Genomic DNA, 19,988 nt, shown 5'->3' with positions numbered 1-19,988 from the left:
CTAAAAACGGTATGCTATATGCTGTTTATTTTTACAGTTGAGAACTTGGAGTACGTAAAATAACCGTCATATTTTTTTTGAAAAATGTATTGTATTTCAATCAAGTAAGACGCTGTTGTTACGGCAGGTCTGCTTTCGTTTTAGACGAGTTCTGCTGTCTGTTAACAGCAGCAGGTTCTTTAACTTCTGATAAATTATTCTTTCTACCGGTGCCGGTTCTGTTACCGCTTCCTTTGGTTTGACGGTGATCGCAGGAGCAGATACAACCTGTGCGTAAGTCGTGGCCTTCGGCGTTCTGCTATGCACGATTTTCCCGGATTCAAAATAACGATCTTTTGAACGGTCTTCGCATCCTGAACGTAATTTCTTCCTTATATTTTGGACGATACCTTGGATCTTGAGCTACGTTGTCCGTTACAGTTTACACATATCGGCGGATTCCTGCACAGATCATCCGAGTTCAACCGGTCGCCACATGCGCAAATCTGTTTTCTCGTGCATCTCGCAGCCGTGTGTCCGAATTTTTGACATCCGAAACACAGCAACGCACATCAAGCCTAGCCGATGTAAAATAAATTATTTTGATTATCTTATAATCACTGAAAAATTATTTTCTACTTTTTAGAGCTATTTCGTTTTAAAAGAAAACCTTTGTTTTAAAAAAATTTACTTTTTAGTCTCCTGCCCGCATTAAAAGTCACAAAATACAGAAAAATCAAAATTCAAAATCACAAAATTCATTTACTTACGATAACAAATTAGGAAACCCCTCTACAAAGTAAAACATACGAATTAAATCAAATAGAGAATTTTAAACAAAAAATTAATATATTAACAAATACAGAGTCGTTCACGGGAACCGGATGTTTTTGAAGCGAGTTGTACTCGGGCGTTCGTGGTGGGAAGGGCACGTGCCTGGTATCTGACGTTTCCTTTGTTCATAGCATTTACATATTAGTCGTTGAGATGGAGTCGTGGACGCTAGACCAACGCCTGTACGCGTATGACAGTTTTGTGCGAAATGACGAATCCGTAACTGCTGTGCAGCGAGATTTCCGCCGTCAGTTTAATATTCATCGTAATGCAAGCGTCCCTTCTCGTAACACAATATCGCGACGGGTAAACAACCTTCGAACAAGCGGTTCAATATTGAAGAAAAAACCACCGGATCCCCGACGAACTGCTAGCACTCCGGAGAAATCGAACGAGGGAAGCCATTGTCAGAAGCCCACGCCGCTCTATTCAGAGGCATTCAGCAGCGCTTCAAATGAGCACAAGTACGGTAAGACGAATTCTGCATACAGACCTGCATTTCCATCCTTACAAGATAGCCGTCGTGCGGGAGTTAAACGAGCAAGATTTCACGCGGCGATTACAATTTTGTCGACAAATGCTTACCGTTTTTGAAGAAAATGAAAATTTGTTATCGTTAATGAGTGACGAAGCCCGTTTTCATCCGAATGGCTTTGTCAACAAACAGAATTGCCGGTATCGGGCAGAAAGAAACCCGCGTCGGCTTCACGAGAGACCGCTTCATAGCCCAAAGGTGACTGTCTGGTGTGCAATAGGAAAGGTCGGTGTTATTGGACCGTATTTTTTTAAAAGAAAATGACGCTTCCGTAACTGTAACAGCTGATCGTTACATTGCGATGTTGAATACGTTTTTCATCCCTGAGTTACGAAACCGGGGAATCGATTCTCAAAACGTGTTATTCCAGCAGGATGGAGCTACAGCGCACACAGCGAGGGCAACGATGGCTGTTCTCCGTAACTTGTTTCCGGGACGGATCGTTTCCAGATTCGGCGACATTCCTTGGCCTCCTCGGTCCCCCGACTTGAGTAGTTGTGATTTTTTTCTGCGGGGGTTTCTGAAATCGCGTGTGTACGGCGATAAACCGCGTACATTGGAGGACCTTAATATCGCAATTCGTTATCGCGTCACCCAGATTGATGTAGACATGCTGCAAAGAATTAAGGCCAATTACCGTGAAAGGCTATAACAATGTATTGATCAAAATGGACATCACTTGCCGGACATAATTTTTCGTTCATGAGTAAGTAACAAATGCTTTGATTTAACAAGTGTTTCAGTACCAATAAAACTTTTTTAAAGTAAATATTAAATTTTTTATGATTATTTTAAAAACATCCGGTTCCCGTGAATGACCCTGTATAAAAATGCACTGAAAAGTAAAAAATAAATTGGAATGGAATGGAATGCAAAGTTGGCGGGAGTTTATTTCTCCCTACTTATCGCAGAACCTGGACAGAGTCCCTTGCTGCTGGATGATTCTAATCGGGCTTGTTTTTAAAAGATTTATTTTTAAATGGCGGGTCTAATTTTTCAAGTTTTGTTTATTATTTAGTATTTTTAAGACGGATTTAGTTGCATTCCAATCCGTTGTTGAACCAGCGTTATCGAACCCATTTTATGGGCCGACCGCGGAAGGCTAGGCTTATGAAGCCTGTCCTCCCGACGTACTTCCCCTTCAGACCGTCCACTGAAGTCCTTTCGGTGCTAACGCTTCATATGCTATCAGGAATACGCCACAACGGGGCACTAACTATCAGGAGGGAGCAATGCGACCCCTACTCCGGAGGTGTCGCAATTGCTGGTTTATTTTATTTAACTTGTAAGTTTTAAAGGAGAGGTGTGTGGAAGTTCTTCATCCACTTCTGTTATGGCTGTCTTCCAGGACGCATCTCTGCTGGGCTCTGTTCCGGACTCCAGTCCGTGATGTTGAAGCGAGTAGAGGGTCTTCCTTCTTCTTCATCTTCTACTTCTCCTTCTTCTTCTTCTTCCGATGACCTCTTCATTCTTCTTTGGCCTGCACTTTCCGAGAATTGGTAGTAACCGAAGTTACATACCGTTAACCTTAAAATTCCCGAGGCCCCGAAGAGCTGAACGGGCGAAAGTGCAGGTTTCTTCCTTCTTCCGTGCTGTCAGTGGCTGCTGGGCAGGTGACTGCTGGGCTTGTGACTGCTGAGCTGATGGCTGCTGGGCTCGTTCCCTCTTTCTTCTTTCTTGAAAGGAAAGGTAATAGACAACTTACAAAATGGTGTAACCTATTCGCGATCGCGGTTTTGGGGCGGCGATTTTCTTAGAAGATGTAAACAGAAATTATTTACTGCAAATAATTATTAATCTCCAGGCACACGTGTGTCCGGGAAGTGGTTGGGGGGACTTCGTGGCCGCAGTGAAGAAACCATTTCTTTATTGTGGTGGCTGTTGGTATCTACAACAAAAGAAACAGAACACAAAAAAAAAAAAGTGAGGACCGCGTTTTGTTTTAACTACGACTTACCGTATTTTGATGTCTTAGGACCATATAACTCGCGAAAACTATTCACTCGCGACCCCGGAAACGTTTCTTACGCGTTATTCCGTTTGTGGCTTATGCAATATGGAGGCCCCTAAGCCTGGTTTGTCGATTATCGGCTCCCGCACCGCACCATCACGGTGGTTCGTCCAGGATAAATAAATTATATATATATCTAATAAATAAAAAATAAATAAATGTAGTAATTATTAAATTTTAAAATGAAAGTAATGAAATTTTTTTTTTTGTCTTCAGTCATTTGATTGGTTTAATGCAGCTCTCCAAGATTCCCTATCTAGTGCTAGTCGTTTCATTTCAGTATACCCTCTACATCCTACATCCCTAACAATTTCTTTTACATATTCCAAACGTGGCCTGCCTACACAATTTTTTCCTTCTATCTGTCCTTCCAATACTAAAGCGACTATTCCAGGATGCCTTAGTATGTGGCCTATAAGTCTGTCTCTTTTTTTAACTATATTTTTCCAAATGCTTCTTTCTTCATCTATTTGCCGCAATACCTCTTCATTTGTCACTTTATCCACCCGTCTGATTTTTAACATTCTCCTATAGCACCGCATTTCAAAAGCTTCTAATCTTTTCTTCTCAGATACTCCGATCGTCCAAGTTTCACTTCCATATAAAGCGACACTCCAAACATACACTTTCAAAAACCTTTTCCTGACATTTAAATTAATTTTTGATGTAAACAAATTATATTTCTTACTGAAGGCTCGTTTAGCTTGTGCTATTCGGCATTTTATATTGCTCCTGCTTCGACCATCTTTAGTAATTCTACTTCCCAAATAACAAAATTCTTCTACCTCCGTAATCTTTTCTCCTCCTATTTTCACATTCAGCGGTCCATCTTTGTTATTTCTACTACATTTCACTACTTTTGTTTTGTTCTTGTTTACTTTCGTGCGATAGTTCTTGCGTAGGATTTCATCCATGCCGTTCATTGTTTCTTCTAAATCCTTTTTACTCTCGGCTAGAATTACTATATCATCGGCAAATCGTAGCATCTTTATCTTTTCACCTTGTACTGTTACTCCGAATCTAAATTGTTCTTTAACATCATTAACTGCTAGTTCCATATAGAAATTAAAAAGTAACGGAGATAGGGAACATCCTTGTCGGACTCCCTTTCTTATGATACCGTCGCGTGCAATATGCTACCGTAAATTTAAAGAGAGCTTTCAGAAAACTTTCACAGAACAAACAGTTCATTCTTTATGAATATAATAATTAAGGTTAAACTGAAATTATAATAACTGTTATCAGCGAAAATCAAATAACTAGTTATGTAATTCATTTTTGTTTTGATAAAATAGCAACTTCAACAACAAACTTTCTCTTTTTATTCTTATTCTTATTCAAAGTCGAAGTTAAAATATTTAATACGACTCGTATCGGCTTTCTGTTACCGATTAAAATTACAAAAACATAAAAATATAGTCATCACATAACATTCAGAAAGTATAATTTACGCATAATCTACGGCCCTCCATCAGTTTTAATAACTCTGTCGATAGACAACACGTACAAAATAAAACTTAACTAGGGAATATATTTCTGTAAGTCAAGCACGTAGGCTTTCTGTCCCTGAAAACAGTAGAACGGCGCACTACTTCAAGATGTGAAAACCATTAATGGAAATTTAAAGAAAATGTATAGAAACAAAAAAAAATTTCTTCACAATGTAGCTAATTTGCTGGAATTTGTTAACAATTGTTTTCCTGTACTACTTTCAATCTATATTACAGAAAGCATACACTAGTGTTTCAAAGTAAGGTGCGTTTTGAATTTTCCGATTATATACGCGATAAAACTAATAGCGCTTGCGAAGCTAACTAAGTTATTTCAGTCGATAGTCAGCTGTTAGCGACAATTAATTTTTTAGTCGTCAGTTGTTTTTATTCATCCATTCATAATGACAGCTACAGTTCGTGATCTCGCCAAGTGTGAAGTATCAGAATTTTTAAATTAAATTTTTTTTTAACGACAACCGATTACAGCGTTATTAGATAAGAATGTAATGTAAAAAGCGGCTCTCCTAAAAATTACAAATTTAGCTGGCTTCAAGAATTTGAAAAGTTCATAGATTTCTACCGTATAAACTCCAAAAAAAGCGATTCGCATAACTTAAACGGTCCACAAGAACACGATGAACCGTTAAGCTAGTACATCCCAAACGTAGGTGACAAAGGAGAATCTGTTCACAGAAACTTTCTCGCACAGTTATTTTTCAAGGCGATACATTCGATTTAATTTGACGAGACTTATTGTCGACAATCGTCAAATCCGTTCGTTCTATGAAACCGCTTTACAGCCGTCGTTTGACAAAGCACTTATAATCAAAATTCCCGAAAAGCGGTTATCTACAATAGCTTACGCAAACGAAGGCCGCATCAACCTAGAATTCTTACGTAGAAAGGAACCTAGATGCGTCTATTTCGGTTACCGAAAAGAGAAAGAGAAACTGTATGAATCGGATGCGTAGTGAATATGTCAACGTTTTAGGAGCGTTTAATTAATTACAACGTACCAGAATATCAAATTATACAAATAATGAAGCGTTTTGAAAAATGATTTTAAGAAAAACAACGAAAATAAAGAAATATGGATTTAACTAAGATTACGTTATCTTTTTTTTTGTGCGCTGATCAAAACCATTTTCGATCGGTCTTATCTCGCCAAGGGTGATACATATAAAAATATATATAACATTTTAAGATCATACAACTCAGATATTTGTTGAATACGTTGAGCTAATAATTACTGAACTTAAAATAATTTATACGCACGATTGCGTTTTTCTGAAATTCCACTAATACATATAAATATCCGTTAAACTAATAAACTACATTTTATATGTCATAATAGTTTATATTAACCGTATTAATACAATTTTATTCCGATTATTTTAATGGCCATAACAATTACATTAAAGTATAAGAGTATAAATATAATTTAAATTTTAAATAAGAATATATATTTAAATAAACTGGGCCGTATACTTTTCAAGTTCGAATAGTGTGCATATATATATTATATATATTAAGTCTGTGGGTGTGTGTATGTGCATGAAATTCAAGGGTTGCCTTGTGTGGCGTTGTAAACGTAAAGAACAGGGTACATAATATATATAAATATGTATATGCAAAGTGAATATTGCTTCATATCAGCTGTTCGAGTGTTGTACACGAAGAACATGAGGCGCCACACTGTTGCGAGGTCAAGGACGTTCTCCCCTCTGCAATTTTAACTTTTGCTCCGGGCATTTAAACTGCCACGATCTTTTACATCGCAAACTGGATATCGAAAAGTTATTTAACTCCTGTATAACGTAAACGTATTACATAAACCGGTAATATATTTTTTTTTTTATTCGAAAAAAAAAACTATTTCCACGATGACCGATGATTATTTTGTAAAACAATATGTACCTATTTTATCAGATACAAGATTTCTTTAGCAAATTCGTTTTTCTTTTTTAATCGCTACCGATATCTATAAGAAAATAAATTATCGTAACGGAATAAAATGACTACAGAAAAAAGCTACCTAAATAAATAAATATAAATATATGATAAACGGCTTAGTAAATAATCTTAACATGACAGTCCTTTAAATTTGCAAAAAAATATATTAAAACTACAAGTATCACTTCCTACGCGTGTTTTTACGTATCGATTACCTATCGTTAATAAATTATTGAATCTCTTTAGTATTTTCTTTCGAAAAACAACTCGAGAAAAAATATCGTAGCTTAGCGCAAAATCGAAATTTTCAGTAAGTTATTTTTATTCGTATTTTTAAAATAAGAAAAACGTATTTATAATTATTTAAAATTATAAACGTCTTGCTTTCAAATTACGTGTCTTCCAAAGAACCTTTCAGAGCTCCGTCACGAGTTATGAAGATGTAGTTATTTTCTAATAATTCTCGGGAAGAATAATTACCGTTAATTTGGAAACAAATCATTTATCATTTTTAAATTATATCACGATTTCATGATGGTGTTTAACAAAATACAATAATTACTAAAAATTTGTCAAACGTCTAAACTGTTTAAGGTTTTATGGTAACAAGCGTGGGATTTTATATATATATATATATATATACACACACACATAAGTATATAGAGCAGAAGATCAAAATTTAATGAGTGTAAAATCAGATAAGCTATTTATCTTTACCTAAAGAATTCATAATAATATATAATTTATAATATATAATAATATAGTAATATATAATTTAATTTTGTTCGAAACTCAGAAACAGAATTTATTTTTCTTATTATATATTTATTAGAAAAGAAGCTACAAACGGAGCAAAAAATACAAGGAGAGTATAAAAATCATTAGTCAAACATTAAAAAGAAATAAACAATATTAACAATAAAAGAAATATGAGTGTGTGATATATATATATATATATATATATATATATATATATATACATAAATTTGTTAGTTTATTACACAGTAATATAGATTAGATATAAACAATTAATCTATTTACGTATACCAAGATACATAGTAGCAGCACAGTGACATAACTGAGACAATATCGTTTAATATTTAAGAAATGCAAATAATTTTCTATATCGGCCAAATCATCATCCGAAATACTGTCAACTCCGATTGGTTGTATGAGTATCACAAGCAATGGCGTATAATGTACCCATTCAAGAAGGATATGATGAACTGTTTTACACTTTTTATAACTAATAGTTATAAAAAGTACTAATATATATAATAACGTAAAACTATTTTATATATATATATATTGTGATTAATACAATCAGGAAATAAATTTAGGTATGAAACAAAGGTTAACTTCCCGATAAAAAACATCATCAATAATAAATAACGAGAGGGGTGTAAACCTTCGGCTAGAGTCGATGAAAAAAAAACAATGAATTTTTTAACCGATTATTTAACTGGCTTTTTTAATTACATTTTATATACGGTAATAACATCTGTGACAAATGTTTGCCTGGTGTATTGTCATAAGACTTCAACAGACTTTCCAACAAACCGCTTCACTGTAGAATTCCACCGCTGGATGCAATAATTTTATTTGTCCCATAAAATAATATCTCGAGCCGTCATTCTGCAAACTCCGTGCTGATGTTCCCATAACCTTTCTTTGAATTATCAATTAGCTATCGCTCGCTTCGATGCGGTTTCTTTTTACACATATTCTATATATAATAGCCTCGATATTCTCTTTATACGCGTTAACACGGATGCTATTCGAAATAAACTCTGTCGTTCGATGTCATCGACTAGGTTCTTCTTTGTTCGCGTAACCTTACTGTGCAACAAAAATTTATATCGGTACCACGGGACACAAAGATTCTCCACACCGTTTCATACCTGCGTTCTAAATCGTTATACGGCACTCCGTATAAATAAAGTAAGCGCTATGCAAACGGTATTCTTCGGTACAAGTAATAATGCGAATTTAATCGAGAGTGAATTTTTCGTTCTCCATTAACGATTTAACGACACGCGCGCACAAACTCGTTCGTATAAATCGTTAAAAAATAAATAAATTTTATTAAACGACCGGTGAAAGTTGAGGAATGCTCAACGATCCTGAATCTTAAGAATTCAGAAAATTAACGTCTACATGTTATACGTTAAAACAAACGTTTTACTTAAGATTAAAGTAAAAAGTACGAACCCATACGTTTAATGTCTTTCCTCGAGCATATGTTGACGCTTCGAACGGTATCCAAGTTTCACTTCCATATAAAGCGACACTCCAAACATATACTTTCAAAAATCTTTTCCTGACATTTAAATTAATTATAACAAATTATATTTCTTACTGAAAGCTTGTTTCGCTTGTGCTATTCGGCATTTTATATCGCTCCTGCTTCGTCCATCTTTAGTAATTCTACTTCCCAAATAACAAAATTCTTCTACCTCCATAATCTTTTCTCTTCCTATTTTCACATTCAGCGGTCCATCTTTGTTATTTCTACTACATTTCATTACTTTTGTTTTGTTCTTGTTTATTTTCATGCGATAGTTCTTGCGTACGACTTCATCTATGCCGTTCATTGTTTCTGCTAAATCCTTTTTACTCTCGGCTAGAATTACTATATCATCGGCAAATCGTAGCATCTTTATCTTTTCACCTTGTACTGTTATTCCGAATCTAAATTGTTCTTTAACATCATTAACTGCTAGTTCCATGTAAAGATTAAAAAGTAACGGAGATAGGGAACATCCTTGTCGGACTCCCTTTCTTATTACGGCTTCTTTCTTATGTTCTTCAATTGTTACTGTTGCTGTTTGGTTCCTGTACATGTTAGAAATTGTTCTTCTATATCTGTATTTGAACCCTATTTTTTTTAAAATGCTGAACATTTTATTCCAGTATACGTTATCGAATGCCTTTTCTAGGTCTATAAACGCCAAGTATGTGGGTTTGTTTTTCTTTAATCTTCCTTCTACTATTAATCTGAGGCCTAAAATTGCTTCCCTTGTCCCTATACTTTACCTGAAACCTGAGCCTTTCTGCCATTTAAATCTTTTAATGCTCTCTTAAATTCAGATCTCAGTATTGTTTCTCCCATTTCATCCTCCTCAACTTCCTCTTCTTCCTCTATAACACCATTTTCTAATTCATTTCCTCCGTATAACTCTTCAATATATTCCACCCACCTATCGACTTTACCTTTCGTATTACATATCGGTGTACCATCTTTGTTTAACACATTATTAGATTTTAATTTATGTACCCCAAAATTTTCCTTAACTTTCCTGTATGCTCCGACTATTTTACCAATGTTCATTTCTCTTTCCACTTCTGAACACTTTTCTTTAATCCTCTTCTTTCGCCAGTTTGCACTTCCTGTTTATAGCATTTCTTAATTGCCGATAGTTCCTTTTACTTTCTTCATCACGACATTCTTATATTTTCTACGTTCATCCATCAGCTGCAATATATCGTCTGAAACCCAAGGTTTTCTACCAGTTCTCTTTATTCCGCCTAAGTTCGCTTCTGCTGATTTAAGAATTTCCTTTTTTTCCTTTTTAATATTCTCCCATTCTTCTTCTACATTTTCTACCTTATCTTTTTTACTCAGACCTCTTGCGATGTCCTCCTCAAAAATCTTCTTTACTTCATCTTCCTCAAGCTTCTCTAAATTCCACCGATTCATCTGACACCTTTTCTTCAGGTTTTTAAACCCCAATCTACATTTCATTGTCACCAAATTATGGTCGCTATCAATGTCTGCTCCACGGTAAGTTTTGCAGTCAACGAGTTGATTTCTAAATCTTTGCTTAACCATGATATAATCTATCTGATACCTTGCAGTATCGCCTGGCTTTTTCCAAGTGTATATTTTTCTATTATGATTTTTAAATTGGGTGTTGGCAATTACTAAATTATACTTCGTGGAAAACTCTATAAGTCGGTCCCATCTTTCATTCCTTTTGCCCAGCCCGTATTCACCCATTATATTTCCTTCCTTGCCTTTTCCAACGCTTGCATTCCAATCTCCAACTATTATTAAATTTTCATCTCCTTTTACGTGTTTAATTCCTTCATCAATCTCTTCGTATACATATTCTACCTCATCGTCATCATGTGCGCTTGTAGGCACATAGACGTTAACAATCGTTGTCGGTTTAGTTTTTGATTTTATCCTTATTACAATGATTCTATCGCTATGCGTTTTGAAATACTCTACTCTCTTTCCTATCTTCTTGTTCATTATGAAACCTACTCCTGCCTGCCCATTACTTGAAGCTGAGTTAATTATTCTAAAATCACCCGACCAAAAGTCGCCTTTCTCTTCCCACCGAACCTCACTAATTCCTACTACATCCACATTTTTATCCTATCCATTTCCCTAGTCCCAACCCGGAGATCCGAACGGGGAACTAGTTTACCTCCGGAATATTTTACCGAGGAAGGCGCCTCCATCATTGCTATATGAAAATGCAGAGAGCCACATTTTCTTGGAAAAAAAGCAGCTGTAGTTTTCCATTGCTTTCAGCTGCGCAGTACTCAGAGGACTGAGTGATGTTGATATGGCCGTTTAAATCATTCTGACTCACGCCCCTAACAACTACTGAAAGAGCTGCTGCCCTCTTTCAGGAATCATTCCTTAGTCTGGCTCTCAACAGATACCTCTCCGATATGGTTGCACCTTCGGTCCAGCTACTCTGTATCCCTGAGCACTCAAGCCCCCTCACCAACGGCAAGGTCTCATGATTCATAGTGGAGGTGAAAATATTTAGTTAAATAACTAAATATTTAACAGCGCAGTTTTTGTGAGATTTGTGTTTCTGTGCGAGATTATTTTATACAGTATAAACTCACTACAAGTATCCGAAGCGGTCGACCTTTCTCTTGTGATTTTCTTAAAAACAAGCGTACAAACAAAATCACGTAATTAAGTAATTTAATGTAGTAAACGTTATAAAAAAATCCAGCTTCGAATACGGGTACAAAGTTCGCCCGATATCGGCTCACCTAGTAGTTCGAATTTTTTTAACACCAATATTTGAAACCCCGTCGTCAGCGAACGTAAAGCCAGGCTAGAAGTTCTTTTACAGAAAATAAGTTCTTTTTTTTCTTTATTTCATTCGAAGAATATAACAGAAATTATTTACGTCCAAGAAGTCACGCAGCGGTGCTTTTTGATGCGAGCCAGAATGTTATTCAACGTAGACCTTTCTAAAAGTTATGTACAGCTTAATTAAGACAAACCGAAGAAAAGAAAAATTGAGAAAGTAAATAAATATTATCAGTGTTATTTTAATAAATTTTTATAGTAGACACGGTTTGCTGTTGAATTTAAATCTTTAAAACACATTTTTATAGTAAAGGTAGTTTTATTTTATATCCCTTTTTTTTCGTTTTTCCTGTTTAGCCTCCGGTAACTACCGTTTAGATAATTCTTCAGAGGATGAATGAGGATGATAATATGTATGAGTGTAAATGAAGTGTAGTCTTGTACATTCTCAGTTCGACCATTCCTGAGATGTGTGGTTAATTGAAACCCAACCACCAAAGAACACCGGTATCCACGATCTAGTATTCAAATCCATGTAAAAATATCTGGCTTTACTAGGACTTGAACGCTGTAACTCTCGACTTCCAAATCAGCTGCTGATTTGGGAAGACGCGTTAACCACTAGACCAACCCGGTGGGTTTAATTATTTTATATCCCTGTCTTTCTCCTATTAAACTTAAATAATTTACGCGTTACTGAAATATTTCTTTAAAGACTAAAAAAAAAAGTAAACTTTTGGACTATCTTTTTAACGGATATATTATTGTAATTGTTCGTCAGTCATTTCTCGATTCGGCATCCAAATTTGATATCGCGCCTGATATCGGACTCGAAAACATAGTATAAAGTCGTAAAAATATCTTTGACCGTGGAAAAATATAAAATTAGAGGCGTAACTAAAACCGTCGCACACCAGCAGTGTATGAGGTTCGAGGCCCAAAGGAACCCATATTTCAGGTGACTATTTTTATGGGATTTATTAAGCGCGCGAATAGAGTACCGCGGTTACTGCCCCGGCAAGCGGCTTATAAAGTTTGTGGCAAATACTGATGTTAGCGCATAACCTCGCTGCCGATAGATTTGCGCGCGTACTAAACCGGTCATATGTCCCAAACGGTTCTCATCCCTTCATCAGATGCCCCTCCTGTCGTGAGTTGGACTCGCCGGATACATAACGTAGTGTCCGTGTTATAACGACAGAATAACATTTTTATACGCGTTAGAATCTGTAAAAACGAAAACAAAACTATTATTGAAATTACATCTTATCGTTTTGAAATTGTGAGCGAATGTTTTTTAACGCTATCGTAAGAAAATAATTAAAAATATAAAGCGTATTTGATAAAATGTTAATGAAGTTCTAATTTTGCACCCGAGCAGGAAGCAAATAATATATAGTACGCCAGCCACTTATTTAATGTTGTAAATGCTAAAAGAACTCTATAATCGCAAATTAAGATTTATCGTAAAGCGATAACGTTATAAAGAACATCTCGTGGTTTACCTCCGGTTATTTAGATAAGTATTTTTATATATGTGTATTGTTTGTTAAGAAAATGTTACTGTTAATTATAACAACTGTTATCTGCCGGTTCAGTTAATCAGAGGAGTACGACTCGGTTTCTCTGATGCGACTATTTGATATCCTACCTTTTCTTGATTTCCTAGAAATTAACAGATCTCCATCTGTTTCTTAATAGCCTTGATAACAGGTTAACCCCCGGCTAAAACTTCCATGTCGTTCCCGGTTCTAAAAGGTCATCGAAACGTTTGAGTTCTACTAATGTTTATAAAAAAACGGTGATGAGTTGACCAAAAAATTAGCTAAGAACTTTTTAACTTACGATTGAAAGTACGTTGTATTAGATTACTTATCGATCGTATAAAAAAAATCAATTTTATTTAATTTAATTTTTAATTTGTAAAATTCTTTTTTAAACTTGCTCGCTTTATTATTTACTTAGATTTTTTATTTACAAATGTTCATTTGCATCTATTCAAATATATTATATATATAATTAATCCTGCGAGTTAGTCGTGTGAAACTTATAAATGAAACTCATAAAATAAACTTATAAATGTATATTTTAGATTCAAGTTACATCGGGACAAAAATTCAATTTATTGTTTATTTATTTAATGAAATTTTGAAATAAAGTATTTTATATTCAGCTGTAGAGTTATAGAAAATAAGTAAAAAATATATCACTCTAGTAAAGGAATAGAATAAACCAAAATAGTTAGTTAGTTATGATAGGTGACTGGCATGTGAGAAATTATAAGCAGTTTTGAATTCATTGAAGTTTTACCCATTTTTTTTTTTAGACTTGTTTGGTGAAATAAGTAGAAAAATGCATTTATCACACTTTTATGTATTAAGATTATATTTATAATGTTACTGCTATAAGTAATTAGCTATGCTTGCAAATTAGTACAGCTAGCAGCAAATAAGCTTTAGAGAGGAATGGAAAAAATATCAGCTGACCTAACCCAAACCACACAGATAATTACTATACACAGTTGATTCATACTTAATATGCATTTAAATTGATTTATTTGATATTTTTGTAGTATATTAATTAATAACACAAGATAATTTTTTAAATATTTATTTTATTTTTATCATGACTTCTGTGTTGGGTTCTACTATCATTCTGTAATGTTTTTATAGAATAGAAATATTTAAAAAATCATAACAATAATAACACAACTATCCATATTGATGTTACCATTTTGTTTTTGTTTTTTTTTTTGGGGTGGGGGAGGATTAGGAGACCCAGATTAATTAAACAGGTACTTCAGCCATCAAGCTTATTGTGCAGCCTGATGTGAAGGAAAGAAAGTCTCCAAGTCAGTACATAGGCAGGTTCCTACCAGTTAGTATGGAAGAACTAGCTAGGTTCTGAATCCTCAGCCAGGAGAAGCTGACAGGATCAAAGTTACAATCCATAGTACCAGTTATAAAAAAGAAGTGATCAGGGATTAGGAAAAGGAGAAATAGTGTAAAATTATGATCTATATATAAGACAATAAGATCATGCAAGTTAATTAGTACTACTACTTAACCAGCAGTATGTAAAATCAGGTGATATTATATGTCTGATTACGGTAGACAGAAAGGAGTCTTAATATGTTGCTATTCTTCAATATGATATAATACTGAAGTTGTGTGCAAGGATTCTAGAAGTTATATTCAATTGTACCATTTAATTTATTTTTTGCATTTATAATTTCAGCTCTTTGCATTTAAATTATTGATTTTAAATTTGTAGTATGAATGTGTATATACATTTATTTTATTAAATAAATTATACCTTAAGTTTAGCATATCAAAAAAAGTGTACTTCATGCTATATATAAACTGACCTGTAAGATAAAATTTTTGTTGACTATTGATATATTACCAGGAAATGTCATTTAGACATAATTACTTTTTTTATGAACAAAAAATGATATAAATTTTATAACAATATGATCTATTTTCATGTAATTAAATAATTTATTAGAAATGAAATTTACTTAAGTTAAAGCACATGATTTTAACTAAATAATAATGAATCATTAAGGAGTTAATCTGGATTATTACAATTATCAAGAAATGTTAAACAGAACTAACTAATTTTTTTTATAAATGTCGATAGTTTCAGTCACAGGATTATAGTAAAAAAAAATTACTAATAATAATAAAAAGTGTTATTATTATAAATAATAAGTGTAACATATTATTGTAATAATAAGTGACATAAGTGTAACAGTTCAATATAAAGTAAATTTAATTCTTTAATAATAAACTAATGGTTTTGTAAAAATGAGTTATGTGGCTTTGAATTTACATTGATTAATGATATGATGTATTAGTTTAATAATGTAAGTTTTATTCAGGAGATCTGTGTATTTTTCTATGGGGATAACGCTATTCAGAACTGCATTCTTCAGTTTGTCTAAGAATTGTGATTATTGGGTACTATTTTACTAAATATATGATTTAGAAATCAATTTTTTTCATCCGAAGGAAATTAAACTACGTATAAATTAATCAAATTGCAGTTCATTTCAAACCCTTCTGTAAAGATTCTTGGTATCTATTTACCTTCCTGATTTGATTATTGCCAGTCTAGAGGATACTATGAGCAATACATAATTGAATTGTGTTTACCTACAGGCACTTAAACAGATATAATTCTTTTATCAATGGACAGGAAACAGAATTTACAGATTGATCCAGTGAACCACCCAAAACATTACATGATAGATGAACTGCTATATAGATTCAGAATTTTCAGTGTAAAGGTAATAAGTACTCTAACTTAACACTTACAGAATCTAAAATAAGGTTGAAGGAAAAGGAAAATGATTGATTGATGAGAAGGGGCAGTTTAAAGTAAAGGAACTGTAGCATAAGAAAGAAAATCATCCCATCAAGAGAGTAGCTGAAGCTCCTCTCCAGGGAAGCTGCACATTACTGATGAATAATTCTTCCACCAAAATTGATTTTTCTCCAGAAATTAAGAGAAAAACATTTGGAATAGAACAAGAGTTCTATAGAAACAACCTTGCTTATCCCCAGAATTATGTGGTATGATTTAGTATCCATATTCAACTGAACTATAAGGTGTTTAACAGACTCCTGTTTAAAAGGTAAAATTTGGTGTTTGTTTAGAAAACTAGTCAGTCTACAACAAATTTTTTTAAATAAAAATATTTAACCAAAATAACTAATAAGTTTTACATTACCTGAAATGACATTAGCTTTATAAAATATAGGTTACTCCATACCACATCTCAGAATAATGTGTTTAGTACTTAAACAGAAAGCAGAGTAGGGTCATAAATTATAAAAATATACGTATATTAATTTATCTTTCAGTTTAATCAGTCATTGTATTTATATTATCTAAATCATCTCATTGCATTTACCTTGATATTATGTATGGATGTGAAATGTATAATCAGTGGTATCTATTGTGCACTGATTTTTTTCCTAAAAGCCTTTTAAATGTTATTAGGAATGAAATAATTTGTTTATTGGCCAGCTTGTTTTAATATACATTGATATTTTTTAATGTAAATCTGTTTTTACTACATACTGTTTTATTATGTATGTTATTTATGTACATAGCTGCTTCAATAAATCAGTTGGTAAAGTAACTTGACTTTAGTAAATAAATGTAAGCAAGCTTATTTTAGAGATCATATTCAACAATAAAGGTACAGTAAAACCTCCCTAAAATAGAATCTTGACAGTACAGAGTAAGAAAGTTTCATTAAAACTCAAGCTAATTTATACTAAGGATTTGTGGAATAAATTATACGAATATAAAATGAAGTTAGATAATAATATATGTTTGGAATATTCCAAAAACTTATTAACTGTGTATAGATTACATTATTTGTTAGTTTTTAAAAACTGAAACAGGTTATTTTTAAGAATACGTATTAAATTGTTTACTGTATAAATTTTGACTTACCAAAGTGATAGTGAGGACTGTTTCAATACACAGATATTTTGCAAATGTAAAACACTTATTTCTATCTTCAAGTATATTATATTTTCCTTGAAAGTTACACTAAAAATATAAGAAATACACCATTCTAAAACATAACATGAACTAACACTGATTCTAAAATAAAATAATTTTATAAATTTTTTTAAAATATAAAGTACTGTATTTAAACTAAATGGTTATCAAACAACTAAAAAGAAAAACCAGAACAATGATAAATGTTCACAACAAACTAGAAACTCTTACTGCTTCCATTTACAGTGTTCATGGCACTGAATAAAATTATTCTCAATTAAGTAGAAATTCTAAGAAATAATTGGTTATCATTATCAAGAAGCGTTAAACAGAAGTAACTAAATTTTTTTATAAATGTCATAATAGTTTCAGTCACAAGAGCATAGTAAAAAAAAAAATTGATTGTTTACATAAACTGTCGCTTGCTACCGTACTTTATTAATGATCATCGGCTTATTGGCCAGAAGTTGGATCCATAAATATATCAGCGTATCTTGTACTAAACAACAATTAGTCATCTATTACATTTATTATGTTACAAATTATGGTTTGTGTACAATCTATTTTTTAATCACTTTATTTTGTTACGGACTATTCCATTCTTTTATTTTCTTTCCTCTTTATAGAATAAACTTAATATGTGAAATTAAAAATAAATTCCATGTTTCTTAATTTTTGTATTAACAGAGTTTTCTGCCTTTAAGAGATTAATTTCTATTAAAATAAATTGGAACTTGGGAAACCGTATGTTTTAAGGAGATTCCATTTTGTGGAGATTTTGCTGTACTTATACAAGGGCATGACAGATCTCATGTTTTATAAAAACAGGTTTTTTTGACACTTCAATATTTCATTGCACATGTATTAAAATGCCATATTCTTTTGCAATTATGTATTTATATAATGATAATGTCATTTTTATTTTGCAGTCATTGGCTACTAATTTGGAAAAAAATTTTATTGGAAGTTGTTATAACTATTTCCAGTTTAAGAATTTCAATAAATAAATAATATTTCATACCTCCTCATGTCTCATTAAAAAATACTGTTTCAACAAATGTGTTTGTGTAATCTACTAAGATTTAGTGCAGTATGGGATTTTTCCATAATTAGGTTTTTGTTAATTTTTAATAATAATCTTTCTTATTTTACTATTTGTAGTAGATTATTCTGTATTTGAATACAATCATTTATTATCTATAATGAGAAACTTATTATTTCTAATTAAAAAAGGTATAGAATTACAAAAAAAAAATCCTAATTATATTTATATAAAAGTAGTTTGTTAATTTTAATCAAATTCCAAATTTTTTTTTTACTTTTAATTATGTAATGTAGTTTTAAGATTGTTTTTAGTATTGTATACATTTTAAAGTTTTGTTGTTTTTTTTTAGCATTAATATTCATTTTACTTCCAAAATATGTTACTTCAAGGATGCTGTAATGTAATAATTCTAGGTTACTAATTTTTGTTTGTTACATTGAAGAAAAATTAATATTTTATTTTACTGTTATATTTAAAAAAAGTTTGCTTTCCACCTTGTAGTTCTTTTCGTAATATATGGTAGATATTTGAGTATAGTTGCTGTTAAAGGAGATCTTTTTTTGATGTTCTTTTACAATTAAATAGTAATTTTAAATAAAAATACAGATAACTTAATTTTAATAATTTATTAGTGTTTGAGGACAGTATTAATCATCTATAATGCTTTATAAGAGGGGTCCAAAAAAATGTACTCACTATTTGCTAGTCCATATCTTGTGACAAATTTGACTTGATGTGAAAAAAAAGATTTTTGGCACTTAGTGAAGGTTATGGTATGTGTTCGAAATGGCCCTTCTAAACAATGCCCATGGTGCCAAAGTGCACACTGAACTACAGCTTTTAGTGTATCTAGGGGTTACGGCAGCACATGACTATGATTTTTTCACGTAGCTCATTGATTGTTGCTGGTTTTTCTCGATACACATCATTCTTGATTCCCCTAGAGGTAGAAGTCCAAAGAAGTCAAATCAGGAGACCAAGGTGGTTACTCAACAGCACCTCTTCGACCCACCCACCGTCCGGGTAGAGTTTTATCAAGGTACAACCTGACATCTCAATGGTAGTAAGGCGGGACTCCGTCTTGTTGCATATAAAAAGGTTCATCACCATACAGGTTTTGGATGGCAGGCAAAATCCTTGTCTGAAGTATATCAAGATACTATCACCAGTTATGGTACCCTCGAAGAAGAAGGGAACAGTCAAACCATGCACTGATAGGCCACACCACACTAGAGCCTACTAGACACTATTGTGGCAATTCACAGTACCGTTAAGTTTGAATTTCACCTTGTCAGTCCACACAAACTTCCCTACAAATTTCTCATCCTCAACAACAGTGTGCTGAAACCATTCACAGTATTCGGTCCTTTGATCTGGTTCATCCTTATTCATCGCATGTAGCAGTCTTGGAATGTTTCACTTTGCACTCTTCAGAATGCATCTGACACTTGACCGGCTCACCTCACCCTGGTTCACTGATTTTTGCAGTGATCTTTCCTTGTGCACATCTTTAACAGTTCCGTTGGCTTTGAATTTATCATGAATGCAGGCAA

The 19,988-nt window shown here is 33.1% G+C and overlaps 1 protein-coding gene and 1 long non-coding RNA gene across 2 annotated transcripts in view; one reads left to right on the top strand and one right to left on the bottom strand.

The window, feature by feature from the left end:
- LOC142328912 (disco-interacting protein 2 homolog B-A-like) overlaps positions 1-17,360 on the bottom strand; it is a 164,667-nt gene extending 147,307 nt beyond the window's left edge. The window contains exon 1 of the mRNA XM_075373074.1: positions 17,340-17,360. The gene's annotated coding sequence lies outside the window, so the exon portion shown is untranslated. The remainder of the gene's footprint in view (positions 1-17,339) is intronic.
- LOC142328914 (uncharacterized) overlaps positions 1-19,988 on the top strand; it is a 70,011-nt gene that overhangs the window by 47,670 nt on the left and 2,353 nt on the right. The window lies entirely within an intron of this gene.

This window comes from Lycorma delicatula, chromosome 8, assembly GCF_047948215.1.
Source record: "Lycorma delicatula isolate Av1 chromosome 8, ASM4794821v1, whole genome shotgun sequence".
Lineage (NCBI taxonomy): Eukaryota > Metazoa > Arthropoda > Insecta > Hemiptera > Fulgoridae > Lycorma > Lycorma delicatula.
The sequence above is the reverse complement of the archived record's forward strand: the minus strand, read 5'-3'. Positions and strand labels throughout refer to the sequence as shown.